The 12,388-nt window shown below is 44.3% G+C and overlaps 1 pseudogene; it reads left to right on the top strand.

The window, feature by feature from the left end:
* Positions 1-10,482: 10,482 nt before the first annotated feature.
* LOC144102547 (uncharacterized) lies at positions 10,483-11,918 on the top strand (annotated as a pseudogene).
* The last annotated feature ends 470 nt before the right edge of the window (positions 11,919-12,388 follow it).

The raw sequence follows: 12,388 nt of genomic DNA, 5'->3' as shown, positions 1-12,388 counted from the left end.
GTGTGGGGTTCTATTCCCAGTGCCACCGCATACCCACCGGTGATACAACGGGTACAAGGTCTCCCGCCTTGAGTAGAAGAAAATATCTTGTGCAATGGCAATCACTGGCCATGGATGCCTTTGTGCCATAAAAATCCATCATCATCATCATCAGCCTGATGATGTAGGTTACTAATGTCAAAAGAAATTGGCTGGTGATTAGTTTTCTTCAGTAGGTTGTACAGAAATTGTAGCGCTGTTTTGACGCCCGTGAAGACAGCCCGACTACCATGGTTTCGGCGCGAGATATAGGTGACCGGTTTTTTGATCATGTGGAACTCTGCTGCCGTGGATGATGCATTCCTCTGCAGGCGATGGAAAACGGTTGGCCTGTCAGGGGCATATAAAGACCACAAGAGGAAGACTGCTGGGAAGTCGAGCCATCTTTGAAGGTGTGGATGTGCACAGAGTATTTCTCAGCAAAAAATGTCAGAGCAGCTCGTAGTGCCACCTGTGGCATGCGTCTCTTCGTATTTACACCTGGTATGCAGGCAGTTGTTTCGCACGGCCTATAGTGACCTTTTACTTGTTGGTGATAGCCTGTGAAGAACTGGCAAGAAGTAACAGAATATTCCTTCAACATTGGCTTGTTGAAGAAGAACCATGGAGTGACATTTCCAGCTCAATCGTGTTCCCGTCTTGGATAAGAGAACTTCGGATGATGTGGCGACCCCCTCACGAAGAATTTTAATCTGGCGAGTCAGAGAGATTTCTGTCTATAACGATGCTAAGGAATCATTGGCATGGCACGTAAGGTAACACCCGTCAACCTAGAAGTGGGTACCTAGCCATTTTTTTTTTCTTGTGAAAGCCCTGACAGAACTTTTTTATGGCAACTGTTGCAGGCCTCGGGGAGCCAAATCTATGTAGATATTCAGTAACGCTCTCCGGAGACACTGCTGTGTGATATGGCACAATTTTGACCCGCTCCAGATGCAGATGTCATTGGCATAAATCGTATTGTGTGCTCTGTGGGGTAGGTTTCTTTTTGTGTGTATCAGGGCGATATTGAACAGTAGAGGGCTTAGTATGACCCCCTAAAATATGCCCTTCTCTACTGTGTGAAACAATGTTGGACCGTTTGGAGTAGTGGCAAAAACTTGCCGCTTTTTTAAATAGTTTTCAATCCACATATACAATTCTCATCCGAGACTAATCTGGCCAAGGCTGCAAGTATGTCATGATGAAAAACAGTCAAAAGCAGCCTTGATGTCAAGAAAAACAGCTGTTGGGATGCTCCTCGCATGATGGTCCTCTTCAAGTGACGAAACGAGGGTGGCGACATTATCATTGGTGACTTGCTTTGGCGGAACCGTTGATTTCTGGGGGATACAGTTGACTGCTTTCAAGGAAGCATGTAATGCGCTTGTAGATCATTCTCTCAATAAGCTTACCTACGCAGCTTAGTAGGGTGATAGGCCGGAACGGGTGCGTAGCTTCTTGGCTGCTTTCCAGGTTTCAAGACGTGAGAAATTTTGGCACCTTCTATTCCGTAGGGACCTCACCATTCATCCAAGAAGCATTGTAATATTTGAGGTTGCGGAGGAAAGTGTTGCAAGGTAGCTTTGAGGTAACTTAATAGCTCACTTTGTTATGGCCGGGAGACGTGCGACTGTGCAATAGTGGTTGTGAGTTCTATCGTGGAGGATAGGTCCAAAACAAGCGTCGCCGCCTGTGGAAGCCCCGGTTGGCCATCTGCAGAAAATGCCGATGGCCTTGATCTCACTGACAGTAGTCTGCAATATTCATCGGAAACTGTTTTAAAGATTTCCTTTCATGTAGAAACAGTGCAACGAAGGGGTACAGCTGTTGCGGTTTGCACATGCCTCTAACGGTTCGCCAATTTTGGCTGCTAGTTGGCACACATTCAACATTGAACAGAAGTCTCGCCGTCATCGTCGACTACATTTATCCAGGTATCGCCGAATGGGTACCCGTACCTGTCAGCAAGCGCAAAGTCTTTTTTGTGCGGAGAGCTTTCCTTTTGGCTCACGATTTCAAAAGTCTAGTTGTTTGGTGGTAAGCTGCCGTTTTTAGCCCACATCTGCATACTTGTTTCCAAGCAATTAACTATTGCCAGGACTTATTCTTCATTCCGAGTCACACCAGTGATTCCCTTGCTTGCTGCCTCTTTATATGCACCCGAATCCATAGATTTTCTCATCATAACGGAATCGAGTCATTTTTGTTTTAGTACAGACCTTTGGCTTAAGGCTCCATATGAAAAGTAGGATGTTTGTACATTGGCAGGGTGACAAGTGTCATATTACATGACACTTTTTGGGAGGTCTTTAAAAATCCACTCATCTAAATTCAACTGCTCCATGTGTCGAGATGCAGAGCAACGAAGCACTTGAAATTATAAGTGTGTTTTGTGGTGAGATTGTCGCTATACTTTTGCTTGTTGCAGGTACCCAGGACCTCCGTATGCTCAGGCAGCAAAAGAACTTGTGCTGCAATATCCCTAGCTGAGGGATAGCTGTGATGAAGGACATGTGAGTGGTTTTCTTGTTTCACACAGCTGTCTTTAACTAAGTTTGCAGTTGTGGATCTGTATAGAATAAATGAATTATTCTTGTGATCTATTTTTGACATTTTTCGTTATTCGTATGTCTTGCAAAATTTATCGCCATAAATAATTCAGGGCAAAATGCTTACAATTTTGCAGGTCAGATGTGTCTGAGAACGGCACATTGTTCCTTTAATAAAGGAAACTGGCTGTAAATCCCCACGAGTTTATTGTCTTTGCAAACAAAAGTGCACTGTTGTTTCTAAAAATGGTTTCCTTCGCTCCTCATGGCTAATTTGTTCATTCTCAGTGCTGACGGGCAGCAGTTTAAAAGTGATCTTACCTACTGACTGCTTGACTTTGTTCTTTTTTAATCTTCATATTGAGTCCCTCTCCCCTCTAAAACAGCTGTAATGAGCGCAAAAGCCATCATCTCATGGTGGCTTCGGCAAAACAAACTTTATCCGCTATGTGAATGAGAGCAGTTTTCCATAAAAAGGGTTGTTAGGTCTTCGTTCAGGATGTAGGGTTTTGCAGACATTTGGATTGATTTGAGAAATGTCTTTTTTCAAGAATAACGGCCATTGGTGCTTTTCTTTTCGTGTATATCGCCAAGTTTCTGTTACGACTGCTGCAGCAAGAATGAGGCATGATGCAACGCTGAGCCACTTTCCTGTCTATGCAGCATCCAGAGCTTGCACAGTTATACTTCATCTCATAAGTTGCTTTTGCAGCACTGTGAAAGGTAGAGCTCTGTCATCCATTCAGGTCCAAGGAAGGCAACAAACAGTCTGAATATTTGAGCGGTGTTGTGACCATTTTTGAAGCTATTATAGCAGTAATAGAAAAGGTAATTCGGGATGATGTTTTCAAACTATAGAGAGTGTTTCGTTCACGAAATCGTGCTCTGCCATTCGTAAACTACCCCGCCACGGTGGCTCAGTTGTTAGGGCGCTCGGCTACTGATCCGGAGTTCCCGGGCTCGAACCCGACCGCGGCGGCTGCGTTTTTATGGACGCAGAACGCTAAGGTGCCCGTGTGCTGTGCGATGTCAGTGGACGTTAAAGATCCCAGGTGGTCGCAATTATTGCGGAGCCCTCCACTACGGCACCTCTTTCTTCCTTTCTTCTTTCACTCCCTCCTTTATCTCTTCCCTTACGAAGATCGTTTCCCAAAAAACCATTTGTTATTATTCATTCGTAAACATGGGGTCCGCCAAATCAGCCGAGTTTTCTGAGCGCAGCAGGTGGACACTGGTGCTCTTTCCTTCCAGAGATGGAGCCAGCAATTGTAGGGTGAGAGATGTGAAGGAACACGTTTCGCAGCGCACAGCTTTCTGATTGGTTCAGATTGACTTCAGAGCGCGGCAAACAGCTTGTGAGATGTAGTATAGAGGGAAGAGGGCAGCACTAAGGGGACTGCCATTTTTTCTTCACAGAATTTAGAACCGAAACTTTAACCAAATTCATGAAATAATGAGATGAAGCTGTGCATTCTTAACGGTTTTTAATTGTGCAACTTATCTAGGATTTCACCTGACTTAACTGCACAGCAGCAGTAGGTTAAGTTTGAGCTCATTAAAAGTCTGCTCGTATTGCTTCTATGACTATCAATATTGTGTAGACAGTCAAACTCCACACTGCAATTAAGTAATTTGTTTGGTGTGTGGATTTAGCAGAGGCCTGAATCTAGCATATACTGGCTTTGAATTTTTTACAGAAGAATGTGTATGCAATAGAAAATGCTTGTGCATGTTAAATGAACAGTGCGGACTAGTGGAAGATGACCTAATCCAAATGTTCGGATATTTTAGTGAGAAAGGGACTACTCTCACTGAAATCAATGTTTCCATAATCTAGGGAAGACCAAAAAATGAATTAAAAACTGGTGTCACTCTCACTGGCTGCTTTCTCAAGTGACGTGCAAAGACGTGAGTCTGTTTTCTAACGCGACAGTGTTAAGGAGCTCCTGTGCCGCAGAAAAGCAGGTGTCGTCAGCTCTTTGGACATAACCGAAAAATGGCACATCTCGTTGGACACCTAAACCACGCAGTAAGGGAAGGGATTTTCCTTCCCTTAGGGCGCTGTAGCGAGAATTGAGACAGCGGTCATTTTCTGTCCTTAAAACCAATTTTAATTTCAATTTCCACCCGCCGCGGTGGCTCAGTGGTTAGGGCGCTCGACTACTGATCCGGAGTTCCCGGGTTCGAACCCGACCGCGGCGGCTGCGTTTTTATGGAGGAAAAACGCTAAGGCGCCCGTGTGCTGTGCGATGTCAGTGCACGTTAAAAGATCCCCAGGTGGTCGAAATTATTCCGGAGCCCTCCACTACGGCACCTAATTCTTCCTTTCTTCTTTCACTCCCTCTCTTATCCCTTCCCTTACGGCGCGGTTCAGGTGTCCAACGATATATGAGACAGATACTGCGCCATTTTCTTTCGCCAAAAAACCAATTATTATTATAATTTCAATTTCCTTCCCTTAGTTCGGTGTCCACCTAGATATGTGAGACAGGTGTCTTTTCCTTAAATTGTCCAACGGCCACGCATCCCATCGCGCCTAACGGGCGTTGGCTTTCCTGGACTCCTTGGCAGCGCTGCAACACGCTGTCGCATCTCACTCTTAAAGAGGAAGCTTAAGCGTCCTCCAAATGTTTTTCCGTTCACCTCTGAAGTGAGACACATCCATGTATTTTCAGTCAGGGTTCACAGGGTCCATATAATAGTCTCAATGTCATCGTCACCAGTTAATGTTGAGTAGAAGTAAAATATATTTCATTTTCAAGACCAAATTTTTCTGCAATGGATATCTTTTTTGCCGAACAAATGTGAGCACAGCTACGAGAGCCAAACATTTGAATTTTACTAAGAACAAAAATAAATGCTGCTGCAGTTTTGCTCATTTGTTCAGTGCACCTTTAAGCTTGATGAAATTGTTTGCCCTTTTTTGACTAAAACTGCAACTGTGTGCTTTACTGCCTAATGTCCTCGAAACTAGTCGGTGATAAAGAATAATGAATTACAAGCAACTGGAAGCAATTAAGTGTTGGTTGGGATTCCAAGTGAAGCTTCTTAGTTTAAATGAATGACAGTTGAATGCAGTTTCTTATGAAAGCAAAAAAACACCACTTTCCATTTTCTGTAGTTCATCATTGCATGCATTTTTGTTTTTTATGTTAGCTTAGGTACTCAACAGAATAATTTGACTTTCTGGGCTTCTTTTTTGTACTCTGAAATTTTCGGGCTGTCTTTTTGTTCACTGATGCTAGCAGCCTAAAAATGTGGGGGCGGCTAGCGTGGGGTGCGGGTCCGGGTGCTGACGTATACGGAGCAACATACACTATACCTATTTTGCGCGCTATGACCCTTGTGGAGTTTTTTAAGTCGCGCTCGCGAAATTCCCACGTAATTTGCGCACCCCCTTCTTCGAGCCCTAATTTCTGAATAAAAAGTGTGCAAATTATGTGCGTAAATACGGTATATGGCACATCTCTAACATGACAGCCCTCTTGCGGAAATGATTTTGCGTATAATGAAATTTCATTTGGAAGTCAGCACTTCTTCGTTGTGTCCATTTTGTGTCTACTTGCCGCGGTAGGAACAGGTTAGTTATAGGCCGCAATTTCACATGCTGCCTGCCGTTGTAATGTGTACTATAACACAGAAATTCTGTCTTTATTTTGAAAATTGTGACAAAGACGAAGCTGGCAGCAGCATGGGAAGGAGCACTCGCGCTAGGCCAGCGGTCATTAAATCACCTCATTGCCATCAGTCAACCTGTCCCATTCTTTGACTGGCCGTCATCTAACCATATTTTAGCCCAGCAGCCACCTGATAGGCATGGTCTCAAGCCAATAATAAACCTTAGTGTAAATTTACTCCTGAATTAAGTCTTTCGTGATAACTTTTCTATGTGTTCACATGTGCCATGACTACTTCTTAATTTGCAGAGGGCATTTTGGAATGGGGATGATAAAAGGAGCCTTGCACGGCATATTGACCTGATGAAGAAAGAAGTCTGCATGGCAGATGGAAATGCCGAGAAGATCAGACACTCAATAAATAAAGCTTTTCAGATTCGGAGGCAATACATCAAGAAACAACCAGGTTTAGAAGAGCTACTTCATATCTACCCAGCCCTAGGCACCGAGCGAGAGGTAGGTGCAGCATATTTTTTGATTCCATGAATGTGCTGCTAGGTACCATCAAGCGGCAGCTCCATCTTACATTTTACTGTGCCTTAACTGCTATGCTTTGATTTTTTTTACTGTGACGTTAGAGAATATAGAAGTGCAGCTGTTTAGAGCAAAATAAATGGAACAATGCCATGTTTTGCAACAAATATAAAAGTAAAAGACATCAAAATAAACAAAACAAAAACAAAAAAGAGGACGGGGAAAGGCTAAACAGAAATAAATAAATAGGAAAATAAAAATTCAGAAAGAATTAAAAAATAAAACACAAAAATAGGTTTGGCTTATGGGGGTTTAGCCTCCCAAAGCGACTAAGGCTATAAGGGACGCCGTAGTGAAGGGCTCCAGAAATTTCGACCACCTGGGGTTCTTTAACGTGCGCTGACATCGGACAATACACGGGCCTCTAGAATTTCGCCTCCAGCCAAATTCGACAGCCGTGGCCGGGATGGCACCCACGCCTGTCTAGTCAGCAGCCAGGCTGCATAACCACTGAGCCTCCGCAGCGGCTAGTAAAATACAAAAATTAAAGAAAATAAATATCGCAAAATGGATGGAGAAAGAAAAGACAGGCAAAGGCATTCGCATTCCTGCTCATAAGCAGGCGTAAGTGCAAACGAATTTTTGCCTTTTGCCGATAAACGAAGTGACTAAAGAATATGCAGCCACGCGTTTGGTTCCCTATCAGACGCCTCAATAAAAAGGCAACCCAAGGTGCCAAAAACATACAAACAATATTTCAGATACACTTTTCTGTGCTTTTAAAGACCGAACATGTATTTAAAAAGAAAAGTACGTTACGCAAACGCGTATGACCTTGCAGTTCCGGTTTGCGGCCGCTGCATAATCCGATTGCCAATGGTAAACAACAGGCACCTAGATTGTAAACAATGCACGTCGTTTCACATTTCTCTCCAAGAGGAAAATAAATTGAGTGTAAAATTTGTGGTGTGAAGTCACTTGCTACAGCAGTGATTAACGCAAAATGCCGTATTGAAACACCAAGACGCCGTGACGACCTTCGGACAGCAGTGCTACGCTTGCCGTCTGCAATACAACCAAACTTGAATTGCTCCCGTTACCCGACGTCTGAGCAGACAGCAATAATATTTTACTTGCCTTTTATATACAGGCATAGCAGGAACCGCGAGACACTAAAGTATTTTTTCCTGTAGTAAATAAATAGAAAGGTCTGATATGCAACAATTTTTATATTTCTCTTGCGTCATGTACGTGTCGGCAGGAATGGCAGACGAAGTTTTCAAACGCTCGCCATGGCGTGAACTGCAGTGATCTAGAAGTAAGGGTAGCAACAAAAGCGAGAGGTGCGGCCTGAAGCCAGATGCGTCGACTGCCGGAGAGGCGCCGACACAGAGCTAATGGTAAAGCATTAATATGCATCGAGGTACCCTAGTTAATGACCCTGGAGTGCTGCCACCGATTTTTGGAACGCGCAATGCCTAATTCTCAAATTACTGCCTATTCTAGCTCCTATGCGCGAAAAAGTTCACTGAAGACAACAGCGCCTTCATTATACACCGAAAGTTGCAGTTGAGGTTCGCGCATTGAGCGTATCTTGCCCCCGAAGGCGACTTACCTTGCCTTTACCAAGCCGCAAACGAGGAGTCGAGTTCGAAGATTGGCAATCGTTGCAGCAAGCCTAGCTGTGGCGCAGGCAACGTCGCAACTAGAACAGCGTCGTCTGCTCAGGAGTAGCACACCAGCGCCTTTTACTGCATGCCAGTGCCGCTGTCGGTAGTCGGCATTTCTGGCTTACCACATCTAGTTAAATATAGCGCGAAGCTAGCACATCCTCGCGTGCGCTTAAAAACTGCACCAGCGAATAATTTCAGAGTGCAGAAGAATTTCGTTTGCCAAACCGTCGCCCGCTGGGCAGCGGAGTGGGTCCGCCGCCTAGGTTGTGGCGCTGTGGTCGCTTGCGCCATGTCGCTCGCTATGCTGGGCTGACCGCGCCGCCGGCTCTGAGCCCTTCCGCGAGACTCCGGGAGAGGAGGTCCCACGTCCGCTCGCACAACCAACACCACCTAGACTTTTAAGGCCTCTCCACGATTTCTCCTCCGACGCGTGACAGTTCCTGAGCCATTTGTTAAAATGCCAGGACACTGTTGTGTTCCCGGCTGGCGCGGGAATTACGATGGAGAAAAGACTGCGCGTCTTCACTTTCCCAGCTGATGCTGACAGAAGGAGGCAATGGTTGAAAGCCATTCCACGAGCTGATTTCGAACCCGGAAAGCGCTCAGTGGTAAGTCGAAAAAGCGTGATATTTATTCCGCGACGTAGCTGTGTGTACATAATGCGCTACAACATGGCCTAGTGGGCGAGCTGGAAATATTCTAAATTTGAAATATTTCACTGGGCTAATTGCTATTGCACCCATGGAATTAATCTTAAATATGCTAACCTTATCTGCGCTGGGCTTTGCAGGTCTGCGAGCGGCACTTTAAAGAATCAGACATTCGGACTTCTAAGTATGTGGACTCAAAAACGGGGAAAGTCGTCGAGGCAAAATTGAAGATCGCTCGTCTCAGCTCCGACGCCATTCCCAGTGTATTCCCGAACTGTCCCGCGTACCTTTCTGCGCCCGCCACTACGTCCCGAGAAGCACCGACTGAAAAGAGAATGCGTCTTGAAGCAGCTTCTTTACGAGATGCCATCGCCATGTCACTCCAGACACACGAGGAGTAAGAAGCAAAGAACAAGATTGACACTTTCCAAGTTCTACTGGAGTGCCTTCCTCAAATCAAGCTTTCTGATTTTTGGAATGTTATTTCTCGACCTGCCTGCGTCCTTTTTCTCAATCTTGCTGTTGATGACGTCCCTCGTGTTTTGTCGTCAGTCACGGTCTTAGAGAACCTCACGGTGAAAGTTCATTACCGAAATGTGCAGCTGACTACAATTGATGGCATAGATACCATCCCTCACACAGTACATGATATCTGTTGCTTGATAGGTCTGCTGGATGCTGTAGAGTCGTTTCACGAAAAATTGTTGTCTAAGCATGAAGAAAAAATTGATGGTTTGCTTAAGTTGGCACTTTCCCTGCTTGAAGATGCCTTAAATTGTGAACTGGCAGATGTTGAACAACCCAATGCAGTTAGTTTTTTGAAAGAGCAAGTTTCTCTTCTTGTCAAGCATAGCAGGTCATCCCGGTATTCTGCAGAGTTGCTGGTATTCTCAAGCATTTTATTTACAGTTTCTCCGCATGCTTATAGGTTCCTTCACAGTTCCGGAAACCTTAGATTACCCCATCAATCTACAATACGTCGTATATGTAACTCCTACAGCGTAAGCCCGGCAGCTGAACAGCAAGGCACTTCTTTCCTATCGTATGCAAAGAAGCTTGTCGCAGCAATGACGGAGCATGAAAAAATTGTTGTACTCATGATGGACGAAATTCACCTGCAGCCGTATTTTGATAAGGGAGGAGTAATTGTTGGTGCGGCTACAAATAGCCCTAATACAGCAAAAACAGCCCATGTTTTTATGATGCAAAGCTTGCTTTCGCGTCAGAAGAATGTTGTGCACATACTGCCAGTAGAGCCCATCAACGCATAGCAGCTTCACACTATTCTGCATAGCATCATTACTCAGCTAGAGCATGTTGGGTTGCGTATAATCAGTCATAGCTGACAATAACTCAATCAACCGGAAAACAATGTCACTTTTTGGGGCCCCCTGCAAACTTCAGAGTGTATATCAATAACTCAATCAACCGGAAAACAATGTCACTTTCTGGGGCCCCCTGCAAACTTCAGAGTGTGTATCCACACCCTGCAGACTCTAAACGTCCTCTTTTTTCTGATTGATCCTGTGCACTTAATAAAATGCGTCAGGAATAACTGGATCAATCAGCGAAATGCTGGAACATGCATGTTCTTTCCTAGCCCCACAGGACCTAATATAAAACCACCTATACTTACATCTTCATTTAAAACACTTCGAGAACTTCACTCGAAAGAACAGGGTCAGCTGATTAAATCAGCACCAACACTTTCGTCTAAATCTCTGAACCCATCGAATATTGAGCGACAGAATGTCAAGCTTGCGCTAAGGATTTTCAGCCCGTCTACGGCAGCAGCTCTGCGAGCATGTGGGCCCAGACTTGAGCTAGATCATGTGTCTGGTACTGCACAGTTCCTTGAAACAATAACAAAGTGGTGGAACATTGTAAATGTAAAGACATGCAACAAGGGTACTCGACTTCGTGATGAGCTGCAGTCACCGATTACATCAGCGTCAAGTCCACAGATCCAGTTTCTGTTAAGTATAGTGGAGTGGCTAGATCTGTGGCAGTCTCTCAAATTTGACACAGGCATACTTACAAGAGAGACTCACGACAGACACCTTGGTAAAGGTGACTAGGTATTGCCTAGATGAAATGAACTTCGAGTATGTACTTTTAGGAAAGTTTCAGACTGATTGCTTGGAAGAGAGGTTTGGCAAATACCGCCAACTCTCTGGTGCGCAATACCACATTTCCATAAGACAAGTCTATGAGTCGGAGCAAAAGCTTCGTCTACAGAACATTCTGGAGCTCCCAGAGTTTGAGGCTGCAACAGATGCGGTGGCAGTAAACGATGCAGTACTTGAAGTGTTTGACATTGAGGTAACGGACGACGATTATGCGAAGGCGCCAAATCTCCCAGCAACCACTTACGTTGCTGGCTATTGTGCCCACGCTGCGTTCAAAAAGCTGTTATGCATGACTTGCAAAGAAAATTTAATGCTAGAAGATGAAATTGAAGTAGAAGGTGGAGAGTTAGTCAAGGCCATGACTCGTGGTAGTCTCAAGTTTCCACAGCCTGCCATAGTAAATGCTGTTCTTACTGCTGAGATAGTTCTTGACAAACTGAGAAGCGAAGAGCATGCGACACAGTTTCATGCACTACCAAATCAAAAGGAGGCTCTCTTGGCACTCACACATGATGTGTTAAACGACGGCATTGACTTTGATGCGTGTGAGAATGGGCACACTTCACAGTTGGTAATGCACTATGTCCTAAGTGCAGCAGCAAACACGCTTCTAAATAACCTGTGTAAAAGAAAAAATGATCAACTTATAGTTGAAAAGGCTGCAAAAGAAAAAGAGAGAAAATTGAAGACATTGAAGAATTGACTACTCTGTGTGCTTGTGACTGTTTTTGTTAGTTTTTTTTTAGTTTCGAAACCAATTTTTGCATTGTATTATATATTCTGCATATTTTCTTTTGTTTGCTTTCTGTTTACAACTTTTCTGTTGTTGGCTTCACTTACTGCATTTTATGATTCAGTGCTGTAACAGTTACCTTACCTCCTACTCCTACTGATCGTGTTTCTCATCTGACAATAAAATACGACTTGTGAAAGTCCTCTGCGTTGTTCATTTTCAATAAAAAAAATATTACGAACGTATCTTCACACATGCGCGCTTTGATATAAAGTCAGTAAAAGTCTGCTAAAATGTAACTGCTTATACTTTCAAAGAAACAAGAACAAAAAAAACATTAAGTTAGGGTGTGGGCAAGCAAAACACGATTTAAAAAAAAGTAATTTTCTTTTCGAGAGACATAATCAGCACTTTGAAATGCGCGAATGCATGCGAGCGCGGAAGCCGAACCTACTGGGCCGTCGCAGTGCGGTGACGTCACG

The sequence above is a fragment of the Amblyomma americanum genome, chromosome 1 (assembly GCF_052857255.1).
Source record: "Amblyomma americanum isolate KBUSLIRL-KWMA chromosome 1, ASM5285725v1, whole genome shotgun sequence".
NCBI classification, from domain to species: Eukaryota; Metazoa; Arthropoda; class Arachnida; order Ixodida; family Ixodidae; genus Amblyomma; species Amblyomma americanum.
This window is presented reverse-complemented; position numbering and strand designations above follow the sequence as displayed.